The following is a 21,811-nucleotide window of genomic DNA, read 5'->3' as shown; positions in this document are numbered from 1 at the left end:
CTCTGCCTAATGGTGGGGCCAGTCCAGGGAAGAAGAACTCAAAAATTGCACAGCAATTATACTAATCCCTTCTGTCTCTAAATGTGATCCCTATTTAATATTTATATAGCACTTTCCCCAATGTCAACCTTCATTAAAGCAAAGATAATTACTTTTGACAAAACAAGTATGCAAGAGTACAGTCTACTACACCTGAGTGGTCCTTGTGTAGAACTGGCACTTTTTAAAAATAGTTCCTGTGAACCAGTGGTATTAGTATCTAAAAGGATAAAGCTGCACTCCAATTTCAGCTCTTTAGTTCCTGTATGCTGCTAACTGTTTCTCCTAGAATGTCCTAAATCTATTCTTTGACTTCCTGTGTGTCAAAAAGAGTGGTTACAAGGCAGTATAGTCTAGATATGGTGTCGCCTGGGGATGAATGTTTAGTTGATAAGTTATTTACCTATATTTTAACTGATTAAGCAATCAATGGATTAACTGTAAATCAATTTGTATATTACTGTAAATTCAGTATGTGTCTTTTTAAGCATGGAGGGCACACTTTCCCCTCTCCCTCAATCACTGGAGATGTTATTTAGCATTTCAATGGACTTCTGACATCTGACCAAGCAGATGCACTTTCAAGCATATCATCATCAAGGTAAGGGGAAGAAACATGCTTTATTTCAAATGAAAGCTGAGATTCTCAGGAAGCTGAATTCTGCAGAATCGTGGTGAAATTAAATCAGACAGTACAAGATACAGACTTTTTGCAACATCAGATTGTCTCTGCACCGGAAAAAGTAACATGAGAAGTAGACTTGAAAGGTAAGACTGATTATGTACGATAAGATAAAAGTTGAGGTGAAAGCCCTTGAATGCTTCTCTCTTGGGAAATAACTGAGTAGGAACTATTGCTTGCCAGATCAAGCCTCACCTTATTGTATTCAGTAAGCAAATCACTGCAAATTTCACCATCACTCTGTTGCTTATGGACTTAAAAAAAAGGAAAGGGTATTTTTCCTTTGATTTGATGGTGTTTACATTGTATAGCTTGTAATATTGATCCTTGCAGTGTGGTGCTATTATTTGCTGAAATGGGATGAGAAGTACTAGTGTCTGATGAGGCAGCTAATTTTTATTTCATGATGTGCCCAAGTAATTATTTATCCCTCACATTTGTATCATGTCCTTCTATTACCTTGGAAATGGCAGTCCCTTTTCTCATGTAATGCACAGATACAAATATTTTAAGGGGAGTATTTTCATTTGTTAAAAGGAAATAATCATGCTTCAGATTAGGAGGGTCCCTCTTTTTAAAGTATAAAAAAGAATTACACAGTCTTCATCATAACTAGATACATGCTTGTTTATCTGTCTAAACCAGAGGTTTTCAACCTGTGTGCCTCGGCATCCTTGGGTGATTTAACAATTGGTCAGGGGTGCCGTGGGGTGCCCTTCTTCTCTCTCTCTTTCTCTCCCTCTTCATGTCACCCATGCTTTCTGCATATCTGCAAATCCTCTTTTTTTCTGCACCAAATCTCTCCATTTTTTTCTGCACCAAAAAAGGTGGAATGGGGTGTGGTGGTCGGTAGAATGGGGGAATCCCCACTTACACATGTCCTGTAATGGAACCTCAGTGAAAGTGGCTCCCAATTCTAGGGGCGGGGGGTGGGGGGGACCGTTTGACAACAGTGGGACTGATCTCTATGTGAACATGTTTTAAAATGCCTTTTATATCTAAAAGGCAAACTTGGGTACATTTATATATGCTTGCAGAATGCAACTTTTTTTTTTAGAATGCATGTTTCATTTTCTATCTGTATATAAAACAGCATCAGCATTAGACACTGCAACTAGCAGTCTTGCATGTGCAAGCAAAACTGACCACTTGCTGGAACAGGCCAGGGTCCAAATGCTGTAATGAGTTCAGGAAAAATAACTGTTTGCTATAGTAGCTGCTTGCTCCCTAGTGATTACTTTCACATATATATGTGCATATAGCTAAGAATTATACGACAGAATTTGAAGCAATGGGAATTAGACCTGTTTCAGGTCTGCCCTACAGCTTTCTCTTTATCCCAGATCCCTGCAGGCTGCTTGTTGCTTACTCAGTTCTAAAGCAAAGTTCTTATGTGCATATGCAAGGCCTTCTCAATTATTCCCCTGCGTGGCAGGTGGAGCCTAGCATTCCTCAACACCAGATTCTTGAGGCCTACTTGAATTCTTGCCTTCATGTCCTGCTTGTGGGCTTCCCAAAGGCATCTGGAAGGCCTCAGCTTGAAACAGAATGCTGGACTTGGTGGTCCTTAGATTCAGCAGAGCTACGCATGTTCTTATTCTGAAGTGGTTCTAGGGTTATGTTCTATTATGAGTCACTCATGGTTACAACTTGTGGGAGAGATATTTAGAAATGAAAAGATACAAAAACCTGCAAAACCTGTTTACTAGTAGAGAAGGTGGGATGACTATATTCACCACAAGATGTGATCACTCTTTCAAACTGCCCCCAGGACTCTCAAAACCTAGTCTTTCTCCAGCTGAAGCTGAGAACACATGTTACAATACCCACATCTGCAAACAAGCAAATTTGCCTTATTTACCCATGTCAAAATAAGATCTTACTGGATTCCAATGGATTCCCCCACCCCCAGTACCTCCTTTGTTATTGTGGTAAGTTTGCCTTGCTTTCTGTTCTTTTAAAGCTTCTGGGTTTTGTAGCGTTCCAAATTTCATAGTACATAACTGAGAAAATTATAGCCCTAGCTTTCAATGACTTCCCCCAATAAATGCTCATAAGAAAAGATGAATTTCTTCTTGACTACACAACATAATTTGGCTTACAAAGCTATTTATTTAGCCTGACAGCCACCACAACCAGATTCAGCCTGGGACATGTTCATATTAGCACAACGTGAAGCCAAGGCTGCTGAAAGGCCAGACAGGACAGAAATATGGAAGGGAATGGTTATGTAATGTCTCAGCCAAAAGGATTAACATGACTGAAGGACACAGAGCTTGATTCAGCAATACTGCCTGCCCCAGGCATGTTCCTGTGACGTTGGGTTGTAAGAAAGCTTAGGCATTCTCTTCACTTTTTGCTTCCTTTCCCTCCCCTCAGAAATTATTATTTTCTCAGCAACCCAAAAAGCCTTCAGCATTCAATTTTAACCTAAATCAGTGATGGACGCTTACAAGACCACAATCTGAGTCCTTTCTTTGACAAGACTCTTGAGTACTTCGTTGGCACATATATTCTGCAGCAACACAAATCTGGAAAAGCCATAGAAACTGAGAGTGAGAGTGTTTGCCTGGATTCTGCTGATGCCACCTCGCAGAGTAAGCCTTCCACCATGGAAAGCTAATCAAATATTACAGTCATCTTGTAAGAAAGACAACCATGTGCTTCAAACTTTTGGAAGAAACTGTGATAGAAGCCCATGCATAACCCTATGTTTTCTCCCCAAATGGGATTTAATTGACTTTGATTGGTCTATAAATGTTACACGCAATGGCATGAATCATAGAATCAAAGAGTTGATGGTTATGTCACACTTCAACTTGCTATACAAAGCACTAGAAAACCTCTTAAATCTTCTTCCCTGTGTGCATTAATGTTTTACTTTACAGAAGCATGACCAATCTGGGTCCACTTTGCAATGCACTGTTATCATATGTTTATTGCCCATGCACTCTCTCTGTCACACAGGTGACATTGCAGTCCAGGTATGTTTGGGAATAGAGCCTGGAACAGCTAGAAGCAAAAATCTGTAATAGAGACCTTTGTACACTATACAGTATACTGAAGACAAAGGATCTGGATCACTTAAGAAAACAATACTGTAACATTTCCCCACACCCTAAAGGGATTTAGTAATCTCTTTAAACCACCTGCATCATGTTCCTCCCTCATCCACTGTCATCTGGCAGCAGTCATTTCATCCCATCAAGCTGCAGCAGAGAGAAAGCAAGTGTTGCTACACCCTCAGTGGGAGATGAGCAACTTTTGGCTCCTCCTTTTCTTGAACTGCTCTTTTCCAGCTGGTCATTATAAGAACTTTGTTCACTGAGGTCTAGTGGCTGAGTGTTTCTTTCTCCCTCCCTCTCAATGCCTTCTTTTGCATTGTATCTTAGATTATCAGCACAATGTCAGATATGTTCTTGTATTTTATCTTTGTAAGCTGCTCTGGAACCCTTTTTGAGGTGGGGTGGGGTAAAGATGTTTTAAATAAATCACAATAAATATAACACTACATGCATGTGATAGGTCTGTCCTTGAGAGTACAGTTCTTCCAATAAAAGACCAAAGGAAACATTGCTCACAGGGAGAGCAGTGAAAAAATCTGGAATCCAAATGAACATATTTGGGAAGAGGGAAGCTAACCACATCTTGGTATGGTCACATGACTATCATTCTCCATGTCCCTCCCAGGGTAAGAGCTTTTTGTTGAAAGAAACAAAATCCATGGGGACATATAACAAGTTGTCGTGTCTACTGTTAAACAATTAAGTCCAGTATTCCTGCTTTCTAGACTTCTGTCAGGCACTAAAGTTGAATAAGGTTTCATCTTAATATAAAGCAATGTATACTTTCACTCTCAAGTAGTAGTCAACTCACTATTATAATTTCTTTGCAATTTCAGTTGCACATAGAAGTTTCTAGGCAACCACAAGAATAATAAACATGGGTGGGTGGAGAAATGTTCATAATGGGGGGAAGCTCCATTTTTACATGGTTTTATAAAAGTATAAAAATTTTATACAGTAAAATATAAAAAAGATATGTGCAGTTTTAAAAAAATATTTTGCCAGTCACTTTTGAACAAATTCATATTTCAATGAGTATTATTTTGGCTAATGGCCCATATTTTCACCACCATTAAAAACCATTAATGTATATATAAGACAAAATGTAACTTACAAGAAATAAGAGAGGAGCAAAGCAGAGAATTCAAATGTGTCGACAACAGCGGACGGTAGTTTTCACTTCAATTTGTTCAGTCTCCTTGAACCTAAAACTGAAATATTAATTTAAAAATAAATATATATATTGAGGGTATTGGATGTCCTGGAGGCTTTTTCAAAAAGGCATGATGCAGTCTGCTAGATGCTGGGACTGTAATGCAGAATTTGCATCAATAGTTCATATGATATAGTGATACAGGGTAGTGGCCCTGTTGTGTGGAAAAATCTTTCTTTGGTTTTGGGAACATATTTGTTTGTGGATGTTAATCTGTGATCCTGGAGTGAATGGGTCACTCCTCAGTGGCAGAGGATGTGGAGAACTGAGAAGCAATTAATTGTGGTGTGATAAGCATGGCAGGATATGCTGGAGTAAGCATGGTGGGGGTAGGTGTGAGGGGAGTATGAATATCCTGCTGTTATTTCTGGGAGGAGAAGGTATGGCATAGTTAGTGGCAGTGATCAGAAAAATAGAATGGGACACCAGCTTCATGCCATCCCCTCTACTGACCCAAACTTGCAGGGAACTGGTGACTTGGCTACTGGGACTCCCAGGCCTCAAATATACAAACCAGGTCAGACTTTCTTTACTTTAAGAAATTCTATCTCAGTCCAGAAACTTTCTACTCCGTTATAATGAACAAGACACATCTTGAGCATCCCCCCACCCCACCCAATAAACACAAGGTCGTGTTTATTCTTAGTTAATCTCATTGGACAGGGACCAAGAGGAGACTGTTACCATTCATTCCTACCAGTACTCTATCACAGTGTTTCCCAACCGGTGTTCCGCGGCACACTAGTGTGCCGCGAGACGTTGCCTGGTGTGCCGTGGGAGGGAGGCGGGTGAGGCGGGCGGCGAGAGGCGGGGCGGCGGCGGCGAGGAGAGGCCGCCCAGCGCGGGGCTCTCGCCGTCTGCCTGCCTGGCTGCCTGCGTGGCGCTGACGTCACGGGGCTGTAACGTGCCCCACATAGGCACACGCGGGGCGGCGAGCGAGCTCCCTCCCACATCCCATCGCCGGCTCTGCACCAGGCGGTAGAGCTCGGCGAAGTCGCTGCGCTGGAAGGCCAGCAGCGCGCGCGCCTTGGCCAGGCTCTCGCCCGCCTGCGCCTCCAGGCACGGCGCCTCGGCGTCGGGCGGCAGCGAGCCCAGGAAGCGGCCCAGCCGGCCGGGGTCGCCCGCCTGCAGCAGCGCCTCGCACCCGCACGAGACCTGCTCCGCCGAGAAGCGCGGCGAGCGCGGAGGATCGGGCGCGGCGGAGGCCAGCCCCGCGCTTGGAGAGGACACAGCAGCCGTCGCCAAACCCGATCCTCCTCCTCCTGCTCCGCCGCCGTCCTCTGGCTCTCAGCCGGGAGAAGCCTGCGGCGACGGGGCGGGCTCCTCCCCCCTTTGCGCAGCCACAAATCAATCTCTCTCTCTTTTTTCCCCTCTCTCTCTTCTTTGCTCAGACGCAAGAAAGCGCCGCTTTTTGGAAATCCGGACTGCTGTCCCCGCTGAAACGATACTTTAAAAAAGGAAGAACCCACTGGCTCTTATTTCTGTTTAAAACAGTAGATCCCGAACTCTTTTGGCCCACTGCCCCCTTGGTTCCACATCCCCCAGTGTCCCCTATGCTTACTCTATAGAAAGCATTACAGGGGTTAACGCGGCTCGCGTTTTTTTACATAAGTAAAAAGTGACCTTTCCCCATCTGGCATGGTGGTGTGCCTCGAGATTTTTTTCATGAAACAAGTGTGCCTTTGCCCAAAAAAGGTTGGGAAACACTGCTCTATCAGCTTACTTGGTTGTTGGCAAGTGTTAATGGTCAATTCCTCTCTGTGTACATGATGAACCTCAGGTGTCCCAAGAAGAATTGGCTTTCCCCTGATTCATCAATTCATTTCTTCCTGGCCAGCCCTTTTCTTGAATCTCCAGCGAGAAAAAGAATGGGCAGGATTCATTTAAGCTGATGTGTACACAGAATGAGGTCCACTTGTGCAATGGGACTCCACCCTTGCATCCCCTAAATCTGTCTGTAGGGTTTGGGGAACCCCCAGCACAGGTTAAGGGGGTGCACGCAGAGAGAAGAGAGGGTGGCAACCTTGTTTTAGGCATGCATGCATACCCACTTTGGGCTACATTGATCTCCCCTGGTGCTTTTGTCACCCCTTTGAATGCCTTCTAGGGTACCCTGCAATGACTTGTTTGCATGGCGCCTGAAGGGACTCTACTTTCAACTTATCAAACCTAGCTTAGAATCTATATCAGGGTGAGGTTAGCTAGAAAACACTTGTTTATTTTTAAATTTCATGCTGCTTCTTGTTCTTCTACTTGCTTATTTTGAAGCCTTTAATAAAAAGTTTAATTATAAACCTGGAGCTGACTGAATAAGGTTTTGTTTGCCCACAGTCTCCCTCACCCACAGTTGGCTACTTGTGCCTAAAGCTACCTGGTTAAAAGAAGGAAACTGGCCCAGATCTGCTGTTCTCCACAGAAGAGGTCTGAATTCTTACACATTCAGACTAGGGTTATATAATGTGGGTGGTGGCTGCCTCTCGCTCTCAGCTTCACCTACCTCACAAGGAATATGTGTACCTTTGTCACACATGGTTGTCCAGCTAAATACATTTTAATGCAACAAGTACTGAGGCTAATGGATTTTGGAACTGTACAATCATTTCCCCTAAGCTAGTAAACAGCTGCTCATACCGTTTAAACAGAGGCACCACTGATTGTTTGACTCAACCACAAAATGTTCAATGTTAATCTTACATCAAGAAGTAGGCAGGAATAAAGTTAAATAGATGGCAAGAAGCTGATAGTTACCCATATTTATACTAATTAATGATGGGTACTCCCCCTCCCCCCGTCCTCCAAGATATTTCCCCTTTACCCTACACTCACAAAGCAGCTGGCAGCTGTAATTTGTGTGCAGGTATTTCTGGAATAAGTCATTTCAGAATGGAAAACTTAATATCCCGTTATCAAATGTTCATAAATGTCACCAATATCAGAAAGTATAGATGTTTCAGGCTGTAGAAGTAGAGTCTCTAATTGAAATCATTGGAACAACTGTGAATTATGAAAACTGGTAAAATTTTGTGATGAAATAAATGTCATTCTAACAAATGGGCGGAAAAGGGGAGGCAGTTTTCACTGATTCTCCTCTCTGCTTGCAGCTCCCCTTACTGAGCACATTTTCAGGGGCTGTAGGGACAAGGAAAGTGTGTGTTGCCTCACTCCTTCTCACCAGCAGAAGCATCCTGTGAATGGAACTCCACTCACAAGATGCTTCCAATGGTAGAAAGATACAATTCAAGATTAGCAAAGTCTGATGTAGATCCCTTTTTACAAAAGTAAGTCCCCCTTTTCCTAAGATGGTCATAATGAAAGAACTATCTGTAATAGCATTAAGGAGTGTCTGAGGAAGCCACAAGGCCCTGGTTAAAAATATCATTTAATCCAGAAACACTGAGGGGCGGTTAGTATCTGAAACACTTTATTGTAGTCAGAAGATCTTGAAAAGAAGAATCATGTGCTGGATTCTCATTTGTATTTCACTAACCTTCAATCAGATGATAAGATATAGGGGAGAAACACAAATTTTCCATCCAGCTGCAACAAAAATTTCAGACATTTCCCTCTCCCTCCCCCAATGAAGCACATCTGCCAAATTTCAGATAAATGGTCAAAGGGCTCTTCATTTAATGAGTCCATTAAGAAAGGCATTGACTAATTCCTCTTTGACATAATATCAAAAAACCAAGACAAAACAAAACACAATGGTGCAGGGGTCAGCAACCCGCGGCTCCGGAGCCGCATGTGGCTCTTTTACACCTTTGCCGCGGCTCCGGGGCGGATACTAGCGAGGGGAGGAGGCGCATTGTGTGCCCCGACACTCCCCACTGTTTTAAATGTTGCAATGGTTTTGCAGCTCCCAGTTTTTTTTTCTTCGGTCCAAGTGGCTCTTTTTGTCTTAAAGGTTGCAGACCCCTGCCCTGGTGCAATGCAAGAACAGAAAGATGAACAGACCTGAGTGCCAAGGTAAAGAGTATTCCTCCCAGGCGCCCAACAGCTGGCGGCAGCTTGGGTGCCCTGCAGGCCCAGTGTTGCCCGGGGTGATCAGCCCCTCCCGCACCCCCTAACTACGCCACTGGTGTATGGAAGTCCTGGGTTGCCAAGACGACAAGACCTCCCCCCTCAGTCTCACTGATGTCCAAAGGAAAGCAGAGCAATACATTTGGCACCAGTTGGGTTGCAAGAGTTACTGGAACAAGGCATACAAGGCACCATCCAGGCAGCTTAGGGACTCCACTCTAGATATTAGGATTTACTCCTTAGTCTTCTCCCAAAGATATCTGACAAGGCAGTGGAGATTAAGGATCAGAGTTTTCCTTCATTTAGATGGGATACCTTCCCTGGCTGATGAGCCCCTCTGCCCCTCATTTCCCTCTACACCACATGCAGAAACTGCCTTCTTGGCCTTTAGAGCCACTTTTGGTCTCATCTACTCAATCTGCCGGAGCCTGTCTTTGTATGCAGAGAAAGTCCCTAATTCATTGAGGGTTTAAGACCCATCGGCTACCCTCACCTAGTTTAGCCGGCCGGTTCCTGGGGTGTGGTTGCTGTTGCATGCTGACAGCTTCTAGGAACCACAGACGGGAGCTGAGTACAGGTTGGGGACTAAAGGTGGACAAACTACCGCAGAAGGAGCAGGACATGTCTCCCACCAGAGGTTCTACCCCTTCCCTACCACCCCATACACCTCTGCAGACCTATGGTCTGTATTTAAAATGCTAAACAGGTACCCCCAAACAAAATAAGAACAAATATAAGATCAAAGTTCCTGTTTTCCAGAAATTGGTCAATTGCCAGCCCTGGCCAGGGGTTGCACTTCTCCTGAAGAAACAGGACCGCAGTTTGGGAGTGCTTTTAGATCCAGTATTGTCACTAGAGGCCCAGGTAGTCTTAGTGGCTAGAAGTGCCTTTTAGAAGTTGTGACTGGTGTAACCATTACAGCCATTCCTGGACAGGGAAACCTTGGCCACAGTAGTTCATGCCCTGGTGTCTTCAAGACTCCGTTAGTGCAATGTTCTATTTTTGGAACTTTCTTAAAACATTTTTGTTCAGACAAGCCTATCCAGACATGTAAAAATAATGTGTGTTTTATCTCTTTTTAGCTACTGTTGATTTTAATAATGTTTTTAAATACCTGTTTTTAACTGTTGTCACTGATAATTTTAATGCTTTATTTAACATTTTCATAAACCACTTAGTTTTTTGTTACAATCAAGTGGTATATAAATTAGTTTTTAAAATCTCTCTAATAATAAAAATGTTAAATGCAAATGGAATGCAACAAGGAATGCTTTTGTTTTACACATACAATCAAGGATCCTTTGTCACTCTCTAAGTGCACAAATCATGGCACTTTATTATTATTATTACTACACATCCCTTTTTTAGTTTCCAATGATCAGATTCTTTTGCTAGAGTGTGCTCTCACTGTTCTCTCTCTGTGAACCTTGTGTGCCCCACTGTCACACATCATATAATCTGGCCCTGGCTAAGGAAACTGAAATGAAGAAGAAAAAGAAGAGATAGGAGGCACCAAATGAACCCTTACTCATTCCTGAGTAGTTTCTGTTTTCATAAGCAGAGAAATGTGGTGTTCACCTCAAGATAACAGCCACAAAGGACCCCATATATCCTGAAAGGATCCCCCTAATTTGAAGTAAGTAGGGTCTTTTTGGCTGAGGGCTTGTGTCTCGTAAACCTGTTAAAGCTATTAACTGGCTCCCCAGTGGTAGTACTGTGCTTACCCATCTCTCTTTCACAGGTAAGGAAATAAAACAGAAAGAAGTTAAGTGAATTCCCCAAGGCTATAATGTACAGAGAAGTGACTGGTGGATGGGGAATTTGAACACATTCATTTTAAAGCTACAATCCTGTCATGCTATCTCTCCAGGCAATGAGTGTCTCACTCTGGGGAGAAAAACATTACGCAGAAGTCATGGAAACTTGTCAAGCGAGGTTCAGCAGTTGCTCTCTGGCTACACCTTGGAACATGGATCATCATCTTGAAGCCAGAGAAGCTGAATTCAGAAGGGAAGAACAGAGAATGTCTGGCCTATGTCTTCTCTTTTGTGAGATACCCTTCTAAGTTCCCTTTCAAAGTCAAGAGTGAAATCCAGTTCATATGTAAAAATATTGAGATAGGCAAATCATTATTGCCATATTTTTCCGAGGCATAAGATGCCCCAATGTATAATTTTGGGGACTCCAAATTAAGAAAACACCCCTCAGCACTACCCGTGTATAAGACGAGCCCCTTGTGATTGATTGTGTGACTGCGGAAATGAATAAAAGCCCCCCATCTAAACAATGACTATCATCAGTGCAGGTAAGATTTCTTTTAAAAAAATTTATCATCTACAATACTGTCTTATTTATTTTATAGCATAGTACATTGGTTATTGCTTTGATTTGATGGATCAATGGTCTTGTTGGATAGTAAAATTCATGTTAAATTGCTGTTTTAGGGGTTGTTTTTAAAAGTCTGGAATGAATTAATCCATTTTGCATTACTTTCTATGGGAAAATGTGCCTTGGTTTTGGAACACTTTGGTTTTGGAACAGACTTGCAGAATGATTTAAGTTTAAGAACCAAGGTACCACTGAAATGCTGACTTGGCAGCCCCCACCCCAAACCAACTGCTGTGCAAATCTTCCTTTACCAAAGGCTAAAGAATCATAACATTAACAAGATTATTGCACTTTGTTACAGCAATAAGAAGAAAGAGACATCATCGACATACAGTACTGCATTAGTATCCATGCATTAAGCGGCCTGGGAGCAGGTATGCGTTGTTTTCCTCTTACGTAAGAAGAAAGCATTGCCAAAGGTCATTTGGGACACTTATCAGGGCAGGGATGGAAGCAGACCCAGCTCTCCTGATTTCCAAAGTGAATACTGAAAACTATGCAACTGCAACACTTGAGAAAGCATGCCTGCCATTCTTTGTACATTGTCAAGGGCTGGGTATACACAACACCTCTAAAGCATATTCCAAGCACATTCTTTCCCTCAAAGGATTCTGGGCCTTCTAGTTTGTTAAGGATTGCTGAGGATTGTAACTCTGTGACAGGCAAACTTTAGTGGCCAGAATTCCTTGAGGGAAAGAATGTGCTTGGAATGTGTTTTAAAGCTTTAGTGTGTACACAGTCCTCGACGATATAGGAAGAATGGCAGGCAACCTTTCCCAGGGGTTGCAGTCACATATTTTCAGTATTCATTTGTGAAAGAACTCAGCACTCTGATGTGAAACTTTAAATAAATCAGTGTAGACACATCTATGTAGTTCAAGGCATTTGAGCAATAGCCTCTGCTTCTATGCAAAAAGGTCAGCGGAGAGGGGGTGAGCTAGCTCAGATACATAAGGGTAATACTTATTTGTTCAGTGCTAAGAAAGAGGGCCACATTCATTTTTATGGAGTTGCTATCAGCATGTTTTCACCATCCTTCCCAATCTGTCACAGTCTTTCCCCTAGAGTTTCTGTATGCTCCCAAGGAATGTTAAAGTAGGGCCGGCCCACCCATCAGGCAAGGTGAGGTGACCACCTCAGGCAGTAGGATCCACCAGGGCAGAAGATCCCAATATTGATTTTTCTTCCTCATTTGTTCCTGATCTTCCCTTACCCCTTCTTCCCTGGCAAGGAGGAGAGACACCATTTTGGGGTCTGCCTCAGTTGCCAAAATGTCTTGAGCCAGCCCTGATTGAAAGTATTGCTGGATGGCAAGGTAGTGGAAAAACCAGCATTCTGCAGAGCTCAGCCACTATCTGCAATTCTTCATATCCACCAAAAGGGCCCACATCCTATAAGTGACCTGTCTTTCAATATAGGACAAATGCAAACATCTCCCAATGTAGTGTGTATGAGTCATTTGCCATGACACTCAAATAGTGGTCCCCCTGCCATTTTACAAGCCAAGACTCTGTGCCTTAAATGGGCAGGCAAGGATCTACCACTGCATCTCCAGTGCCAGAAACAGCTGTGCTCACTGCATTTCTGCAAGAGGCAGGTCTCCTCTATCCACAACATAAAAATGGCTACCCTAACCATTAGATCCAGTCGCGGACGACTGTGGGGTTGCAGCGCTCATCTCGCTTTATTGGCCGAGGGAGCCAGCGTACAGCTTCTGGGTCATGTGGCCAGCATGACTAAGCCACTTCTGGCAAACCAGAGCAGCGCATGGAAACACTGTTTACTTTCCTGCTGGAGCTATTTATCTACTTGCACTTTGTGCTTTTGAACTGCTAGGTTAGCAGGAGCAGGGACCGAGCAACGGGAGCTCACCCTTCTCACCTTCTGATCGGCAAGCCCTAGGCAAGCCCACCCGCATCCCTGTATTACCCAGGTACTATATGGTTGCTGGGACGCGGGTGGCGCTGTGGGTTAAACCACAGAGCCTAGGACTTGCCGATCATATGGTCGGCGGTTCGAATCCCTGCGGCGGGGTGAGCTCCCGTTGTTCGGTCCCAGCTCCTGCCCACCTAGCAGTTCGAAAGCACCCTTACGTGCAAGTAGATAAATAGGTACCGCTTTATAGCGGGAAGGTAAACGGCGTTTCCGTGTGCTGCGCTGGGGCTGGCTCGCCAGATGCAGCTTAGTCACGCTGGCCACGTGACCCGGAAGTGTCTTCGGACAGCACTGGCTCCCGGCCTCTTGAGTGAGATGAGCGCGCAACCCTAGAGTCGGACACGATTGGCCGTATGGGCAGGGGTAAAGGTAAAGGTAAAGGTACCCCTGCCCTTACGGGCCAGTCTTGCCAGACTCTAGGGTTGTGCGCTCATCTCACTCTATAGGCCGGGAGCCAGTGCTGTCCGCAGACACTTCCGGGTCACGTGGCCAGCGTGACATCGCTGCTCTGGCAAGCCAGCGCAGCACACGGAACACCGTTTACCTTCCCGCTAGAAAGCGGTCCCTATTTATCTACTTGCACCCGAAGGTGCTTTCGAACTGCTAGGTTGGCAGGTGCTGGGACCGAACGACAGGAGCGCACCCCGCCGCAGGGATTCGAACCGCCGACCTTTCGATCGGCAAGTCCTAGGTGCTGAGGCTTTAACCCACAGCGCCACCTGCGTCCCCACATGGGCAGGGGTACCTTTACCTTTTATATGGTTGCTATCCCAGAGACAAAAGGTATACGTTTACAGAGCAACATCTGGGGCCAGCTATCTTCTGTTGGGAGGGCAGAGTGAGGTGCAATGTTGACCCACTACTGATTAATCCCTTCCCAAAGTAAAACTAGCTATGGCCATAGTTTTAAACCACCTTCTTCACATTGTGCCTTGAACTATGGGCATTTCCTATGACATGCAAACGCCTCTTAGCAGACTGAGGTCCAGTGTTTCTATCTGAACATGGTGTAAACACTGGGGAGAAGAGGAGCTGTGACATCAGTGATGCTGTGGGCTCTATGCAAATGGTAATTTGCATTAAATCACATTTCAGGCACTTATTCAAACCACCGTGGTCTCACAGGCATTGGGAAAAACTATTCTCCCCTCCCAGTTATTAATCACAACAAAAAGGGGTGCTTTCTACAAGCATATGATAAAATTATGTCTTTTGTTCAATAGTAAAATCTTTGTTTCAGTTTGTATTTACAGTAGGGGTGGGGTAAACCAGTTTGGATTAACCTGGTACAGTTTCATTGGCTAAGAATGATGTCCCCATTCATCTCTACAGAGCAAAAAGAGAGAGAACTCTGGGGGTGGTGTGGGAGTGGCTGGGTACAATGGAATGGCACTATATCTTGAAGTACCCCTTGAAATGGTTTAGGGTAGTTTCACTTCTTGCTGCAAAAAATGGCCCATTTCTCTGCCTTGAGTATGGAAGCTAAAGGAAGGGGTCTTTCCAGCTTAGCTCTAACACCATTTGACCTCATGGTTCTACTGAATTTGTCTCTTGACCAAAAATGCTGTAGATTCAGTTGACCTTTTTGACTGTTGCAAAAGAAAAGATGTAGCAAAATACAGTGGAGCAAGCTGCATTCTTGGCCGAAAAGTTGGGATTTTGCATGCACAAAAAGACAGATCAGGCAGAAATACAACTGAAAACCTGTTCCTTCATGACAAAGCTGTCATGACAGAAAAAGCTTTCAAAAGTGAAATCTTCTACAAAGAACCAGATCCACTGTACTGAATGAACAAGAACATCCTGTTTGTGCTATTTTAATTACATTAATGTTATTCAATTAGGATTATAAGATGCCCAGGGTCTGTCATAAGACAGAACACCCTGGTTTCACTATAATGTAAAACAGAGCGGCACCAGAAAATGTCAGAGAAGAGCGCTATCAATGGATGATCAGTTCAGGAAAGGGCACTCTGAGGATCACGGAAGATGCTCCCAGCCAACCGTCTCACATATCTGCCACCATTCATAATAAGTTCTCGCTCAACAATATTTGCTCAGAAGACAAATACTTTCCTTTACTAGCTCCAGTCCCCAGCCAACCAGGAGGCAAGAACAGGCAACTATTCTGCCAAAAGTATCTTTGCTGCCTTTCCCTGCCTTTCTCTGCTTGTGCCTCTGAAGTGAACATTAGCACATTTGGCCAAGTGCAACTTTTCCATCACTCTAGCACTACTTGACATACTGCATTTTCTCCCTACCCCATATATATGAAAAAGAAGAAGTCCTTCTTTAGCTCAGCTGTTAGCAATACTTAAAGGTAAAGGGTCCATTAGGTCCAGTCGTGGCCAACTCTGGGCTCATCTCACTTTATTGGCTGAGGGAGCCGGCGTACAGCTTCCGGGTCATGTGGCCAGCATGACTAAGCCGCTTCTGGCAAACCAGAGCAGCGCACGGAAACACCATTTACCTTCCCGGCGGAGTGGTACCTATTTATCTACTTGCACTTTGATGTGCTTTCAAACTGCTAGGTTGGCAGGAGCAGAGACCAAGCAAGAGGAGCTCACCCCGTTGCGGGGATTCGAGCCGCCAACCTTCTGATCGGCAAGTCCTAGGCTCTGTGGTTTAACCCACAGCGCCACCCACGTCCCTTTGAGCAATACTTAGGAGGCTTAAATCTAGTGCGCACATTATATGCAATGTCAGATGTGGCGCAGGCAGAGATAGATTTGTGGCTCACACAGCTGATCCCTGCAGAAAGCAGGACTGAGCTCTCTGTGCATCAGCTGATGTGTGGGGAGTTCAGTCTTGTTTGGTCACTTCCACCCCCATGGGGCAACTCTGACAGGTCTCAACCCAACTGTCAAAGTTGGCCTGCAGGGTGGAGAGGAGATAAATATCTGGTTAAAGATAAAGAATCCCCACTGCTGACCTAACCGGTATAGCCACAGAATGATTCTCTGATGCAATGCAGTACCATGAGGGTGCCTACAGATGACCACAGTGGCAGGACAGAAATGTAGGGAAGGCGGTCATTCCTCAGATCAAGTTATTAATGGTTTTATAAACTAGTGGCAAAATATTAAATGTGGCCCAGTAGCATAATGTGCAGTACTGTCGGAAAGCAGAAGTAGCTAGAAGTCATGCTACCGCCTTCTGCACTTGCCTGCTGCTTTCTTGGACCAACCATAAGGGGAGCTCCACATAAAATGCAATAATCCAGTCTTGAGGTCACCAGTGCATCATCCACTGTAGCTAAAATATCCCTATCCAAAAATGGTTGGACTTGACACATGGCTGGAAGCTGGTAAAAAGCATTCCTAGTCATTTGAACCTCCATGACAATGATGGATCAAAGAATCCTCCCAGACTACAAACATGCTCCTGCAGACGGAAGGTAGCTTCATCCAGAACAGGAAACTGACATATTTCTCATATAGCATAACCAATCATCCACAGGCCTCTGTCTTGCCAGAATTGTATTACATCTGTCCACCATGGTGAACAGAATGCTTCTTTCTGCATGCAGATTTCTCAGAGGGAACTGAAGCAGGCTGAACAAGCCTCCACTTTCTGAACTCCCAGATCCAGTACAGGTACTAATTTGTTTAGCCATTTGTCCAATAAACATCATGCCAACCTTCCATTCATCTTTTGACTTTCTCCCAGTCTTAAAATATCTCCTGTAAGCGGTGTTTATTATAGTAGCAATGGCAGGAACAGCAGCTTTAAAAAACAACAACAAACTATTCTGCATTTAAACATGAAAGGTGTGGTATGCATTTGTAGTGCTGCAGTAAATGCAGAGCTGGATAACTGGAGGCAGAATGGGGAGGAGGAGGAAGTGTGTCAGGACCAAAATTTCCTGCATTTTGAGGCTGGACTGTACTGAGGTTGGAATCTGTCTGTCTTGGGAGACAATGGAGGAGTGTACTTTTTTGGGGTTGGGTCAAGCTGTTGGATGATTTTAGTGACTGCTGTAGAGAGCAATGTGGGAGAGACCTGTTTTGTTGCAGCTGGGGCAGATGAAGGCGTCCCACTGGGACTATGATGTTTCTTCTCTCTGTGCTCCTACCAGGGGTCATTTCTCCTGTGGTCACTGCTATGGACGCACAATTTGATTGCCTATCTCCAGGCATTGCGGCCAGTGCTGGATTTATGTATAAGCTAAACAAGCTATAGCTTAGGGCCCCAATCTCTTGGGGTCCCCCCAAAAAATTAAAGGAAAAAACAACTGGATGTACATTTCCAAAATATAAGATAAAAAACAAATAAAATAAAACCTACATGCAGCAACATTGTTTTGTGTTGTGTAGGCTCCTATGATGTACATATTTTGTTATGTGCAAATGGCTTTAGATATCCATTAAGTCCATAAATTACCATATAGCATATATTCAACACAAAAAACAGTGACAATTTGTTGTTGACAAAGGACAGCTGGACATATATTAAGCCCCATTACCTTCAGTAGCTTAAAGGTAAAGGTACCCCTGCCCGTACGGGCCAGTCGTGACCGACTCTGGGGTTGCGCGCCCATCTTGCTTAAGAGGCTGGGGGCCAGCGCTGTCCGCAGACACTTCCGGGTCACGTGGCCAGCGTGACGAAGCTGCTCTGGCGAGCCAGCACCAGCGCAGCACACGGAAATGCCATTTACCTTCCCGCTATAAAGCGGTCCCTATTTATCTACTTGCACTTAGGGGTGCTTTCGAACTGCTAGATGGGCAGGAGCTGGGACCGAACGACGGGAGCTCACCCCGCCGCGGGGATTCGAACCGCCGCCCATACGATCGGCAAGTCCTAGGCTATGAGGTTTTACCCACAGCGCCACCCGCGTCCCATTTTCAGTAGCTTAGGGTCTCATTAAACCCAAATCTGGCCCTGATTGTGGTTGTCTGCAAGTGCCTGGAGACATAGCATGGTTGATGTTACCAGCCTTCTTGTCACCTTTGCAGACATCTCTGTAATGCAGAGTTGGTCTGCCAATTGGCCTGGTGCTGGAAACACATCCTTGGGAATCCTGACATCTTCCACTCTGTGGACATGACCATGCCAGCATATACATCGCTGAGACAGGAATGTGAACATGCTGGGAATGTGAGCACATCTTTGTTTGGAATTCTGTCTTGTCATTTGATCCTCCAAATCCTCCTGACATGGCTCATGTGGAAGGCATTGAGACATCACTCCAAATAGGTTGTAAGTTGCCCACGACTCACTTCTATAAAGCAGCATGCTTAAGACGCAAGCCTGGTAAACTTTTATCGTGGTATTGGACATTAGCATCACGTTCTCCCATACCCTTTTGGAGAGGTGAGCCACTGCCATAGCTGCCTCGCCAGCTCAACGTTGATGGAGAGATTGCTGGTTATGGTGGAACGTAGGTAGACAAAATTGTCAACACCTCAAGTGTGTGATCACCAATGCTGATGTGTGGAGTGCTGGCAATGTCCTGACCTAAGATATTGGTCTTCATCAGGCTATGGGTAAGGCTGAACTCCCTGCAGGCTTGGGCAAAATGGCTGATGAGTCTCTGTAGAGATTCATTGGAGTGTGCTGTCAAGTCTGCGTCATCTGTGAACATCTCTCGGATAAGGATCCACCACATTTAACTTTCTCCCTTTCCCTGTAACATCTGATAGTCCAGACCTGATTTCCCTCCAACATTATTCATCCTATGCTAGTGGCAGCCAATCACGCAATCACAGAATTAGAATGGGCTTCAAAAGTCATCTAGTCAGACCCCTCCTAATGCAGGAAATCTACCGTTCCAGGATCCCTGACAGGCAGTCACCCGACAGCTGCTAAAAATACTGCAAATGAAGAAGAGCCCACCACTTCCTGATCCTGTCTGTTTCACAGGCATACTGCCAGAAAGAAGTTGGGTCTGAATATTTCTTCCCTTGCAGGAGAAGACTGAGGCATAATGTGGGGTAAGAAATTAGACCCTACATGGAGAAGGCACATAACAGCACTAGTAAAGATTAGAGGGAGACCCTCACATTGCATACTGCCTAATATGGTCAGTAAAGAGTATGAAAATTGCATCTCTCTTAAAATAAGCAGAGAACTACAATACAGTACCATTTTTCCTAGGGGTGGGTTATCCTGTTATTTAATCCCATCCCAGCTGGTGGGTTCATCTGTATTGTGAAGAAATGTGCCGGAGAAAACAATTTAAAGTCAGTAAGAAGAGAGACTAAGGATGGCAAGACAGACGTAAGTAATCAAATTAAGAATATTATAGAATTTCAATTTTGGGGGGAAAGGCACAACAGACATTTCTGCCCTTGTGAGAAATAAGCTATGGCTTGCTGAGAAAGAAGAGGACCTTTTTAAAGCAGAGAAGTGGAAGTAGCAGGAGGAAACATCTTCAACTATGTCTGAATGAGAATGCAGAACAGAAACTAAAAATGCAATCAGGCTAGATTCTAAAAGAAAGCCGAACAGGTGCACAATACTAAAGTGTTTTAGGAGCTTCCAAGCACTTTTCACTCAGGCCCAGCTCATTTCTCAGCAATCTATCGGACAACCTAGAATGTAGGTTTTCCACTTACTGTTAGGGCCACTTTGTGAATTCTCTATCAAAGTAAGATTTGAACTAGCAACTAGCTGGCCTCATACAATAATGCAACACTCAGCACATTTACTCAGAACAAAGTCCCATTGACACAATGACACCTGTTTGGAAAGCAGGGGAGGGGGCTGCAGGGGGGTACATTGTACTCCTGCCCAGGGTCAAAAAGGGGATCTGGGAGGGAAATTGTGATGTTTGGCATATTTTTTTAGTTGCTGCTTCGTTAAGTGTTTTATAGATTGTAATTGTTTCATTGATAATTTGTTAATTGTTTTATGATTTATGCTGTATGTTCTACTATGTTCTACTATATTCTATTATGTTCTTGTTATTTATTGTTTGCAAGCCGCTTTGAGATTCATTTGAATAAAAAGCAGCATAGAAATATAATAAATCAAATCAAATATCAAGTTAAAGCCATTAGATCTAGTAAACTTGTGACCTGTTTCCAAATATTAATAGTATTAAGTATACTATTGACAATTTCAGCAACAGTAGCTTCTGGAGAGAGGTTGTTTAGCAAATTTTAGCTAATTAATAATTATCTACAATGTCTCAGAAATGTCTTGTGGATTTGGCTAGGCTAAGTGTTGAATCAAACACTGCCAAAGCAATTGATTTCCATGCAGTAGTTTGAATTTTTTCGCAAAAAAGGCCAGAAAAGGTCTTTTTTAAAAAGCAAATAGCAAGTTAATCTTTTTTCTTTCTTTTTTTACTAATGCTTATGTCTTCTGATGATCTGATCTGCACTGCAATATAAAAGGATGTTTCAATCTGAATTATTTTTCCTCATCTGTACATAAACAAAGGTGTGCGAATTGAATGTGCTTTCTTGTTTCTGACCCTCTTTTATTTATATTTATGTATATTTTTGTGGAGGAAGTTTGAGAGCACAAGGCCTCAAAGGCAGAAAACTGACAGAGGGACCCCCTCCGGCCCCCTCTCGCCCCCCAGGCCCTTTTCAACCTCACAGGCCACAGGAATGATGGAGAGTCAGCGCCACCAACGTCTCCCGGCTCCCTGCATTTATATGCAGAACGACGTTAGCAGGCTTTAGCTGTGGGAAGGGAATAAAACACGAGGAAGCTGTAAATCTGAAGGCTCCTGAAAGCCTCTTGGGCCCACGGGGCGAAGTCGGAAATGTGGAGTTTCAAGCCCTGCCACAAAATGGCTGCCCTGCAGGCGGAGATTTCCAGTCCCCTTTCCCTCCTCTGGGATGCTTCAGTATTCTCCCTTCACACACACACACACACACACCCATCCCCTCTCACAGCAGCTCCATTCCCTGACCCTCTTCCAGCCCCATGGCTGCTTGATTCCTGCCCCCTTACCTCTCTCGCCCTCTTCCACACAGCGCAAGCGCAGCCGCCCCGTCCGGCTCGGCCTCTTCCCTTCCCCCACCTCCAGGGAGAACCAGCTGGGCCTCCTTCTCCAAGGCTGGGAGCGAAGGCAAGGAGGCCCTGGGGCCAAAGTCTGGGCCCCCCACAGCCCAGGGGCCCTCCAAACGGCCACCCAGAGAGCAGCAGACAGTGGGGGCCCTGGCAAACAGGCCCTGCAATGGCACCACGGGCTGGATTTTCCAGCTTTCAAATTCCAAAATTGAGAGGTGCTAAAAAATTGTACCATGACGTGGAAATGCAAAATACATTTGGGTCAAATTAATATAATTTAGTTTTGCTTGGTGAGTAAAATTCGTGTGAAATGGCACAGAAATCATTAAAAAAAATGCCAAGTACTTGCAGTTGTATACTTATTCTTATGCATTACCTGATATTTTCAGAAGGTAGAATTCAAATTCTTTTCCGAAAGCAGTTTACGTGCTTCTGCATCAAACGTAGTAGACTGACCAAGCTAAATGTTGTCCAATCACAAAAGTAACTGCAGATTTGAAA

At 44.3% G+C, this 21,811-nt stretch overlaps 1 protein-coding gene and 1 long non-coding RNA gene across 3 annotated transcripts in view; one reads left to right on the top strand and one right to left on the bottom strand.

Annotated features, from left to right (window-relative positions):
- B3GNT2 (UDP-GlcNAc:betaGal beta-1,3-N-acetylglucosaminyltransferase 2) overlaps positions 1-21,797 on the bottom strand; it is a 51,572-nt gene extending 29,775 nt beyond the window's left edge. Inside the window, exons 1-2 of one of the 2 annotated variants that reach the window (XM_077926569.1) lie at positions 21,687-21,797; positions 4,901-4,991 (exon numbers count right to left, since the gene is read on the bottom strand). The gene's annotated coding sequence lies outside the window, so the exon portion shown is untranslated. Of the gene's footprint in view, positions 1-4,900; positions 4,992-21,250; positions 21,366-21,686 lie in introns of those variants that run through there. The other variant, XM_028721917.2, reaches the window with a different exon arrangement.
- Positions 8,936-19,413, top strand: LOC144327340 (uncharacterized). The gene is made up of 3 exons (XR_013392427.1): positions 8,936-11,324; positions 11,709-11,781; positions 19,117-19,413. It is a non-coding gene; the product is annotated as an uncharacterized LOC144327340 (long non-coding RNA).
- Positions 21,798-21,811: the final 14 nt, after the last annotated feature.

Source organism: Podarcis muralis, chromosome 3 (assembly GCF_964188315.1).
Source record: "Podarcis muralis chromosome 3, rPodMur119.hap1.1, whole genome shotgun sequence".
In the NCBI taxonomy this organism is placed as follows: Eukaryota; Metazoa; Chordata; class Lepidosauria; order Squamata; family Lacertidae; genus Podarcis; species Podarcis muralis.
The sequence above is the reverse complement of the archived record's forward strand: the minus strand, read 5'-3'. Positions and strand labels throughout refer to the sequence as shown.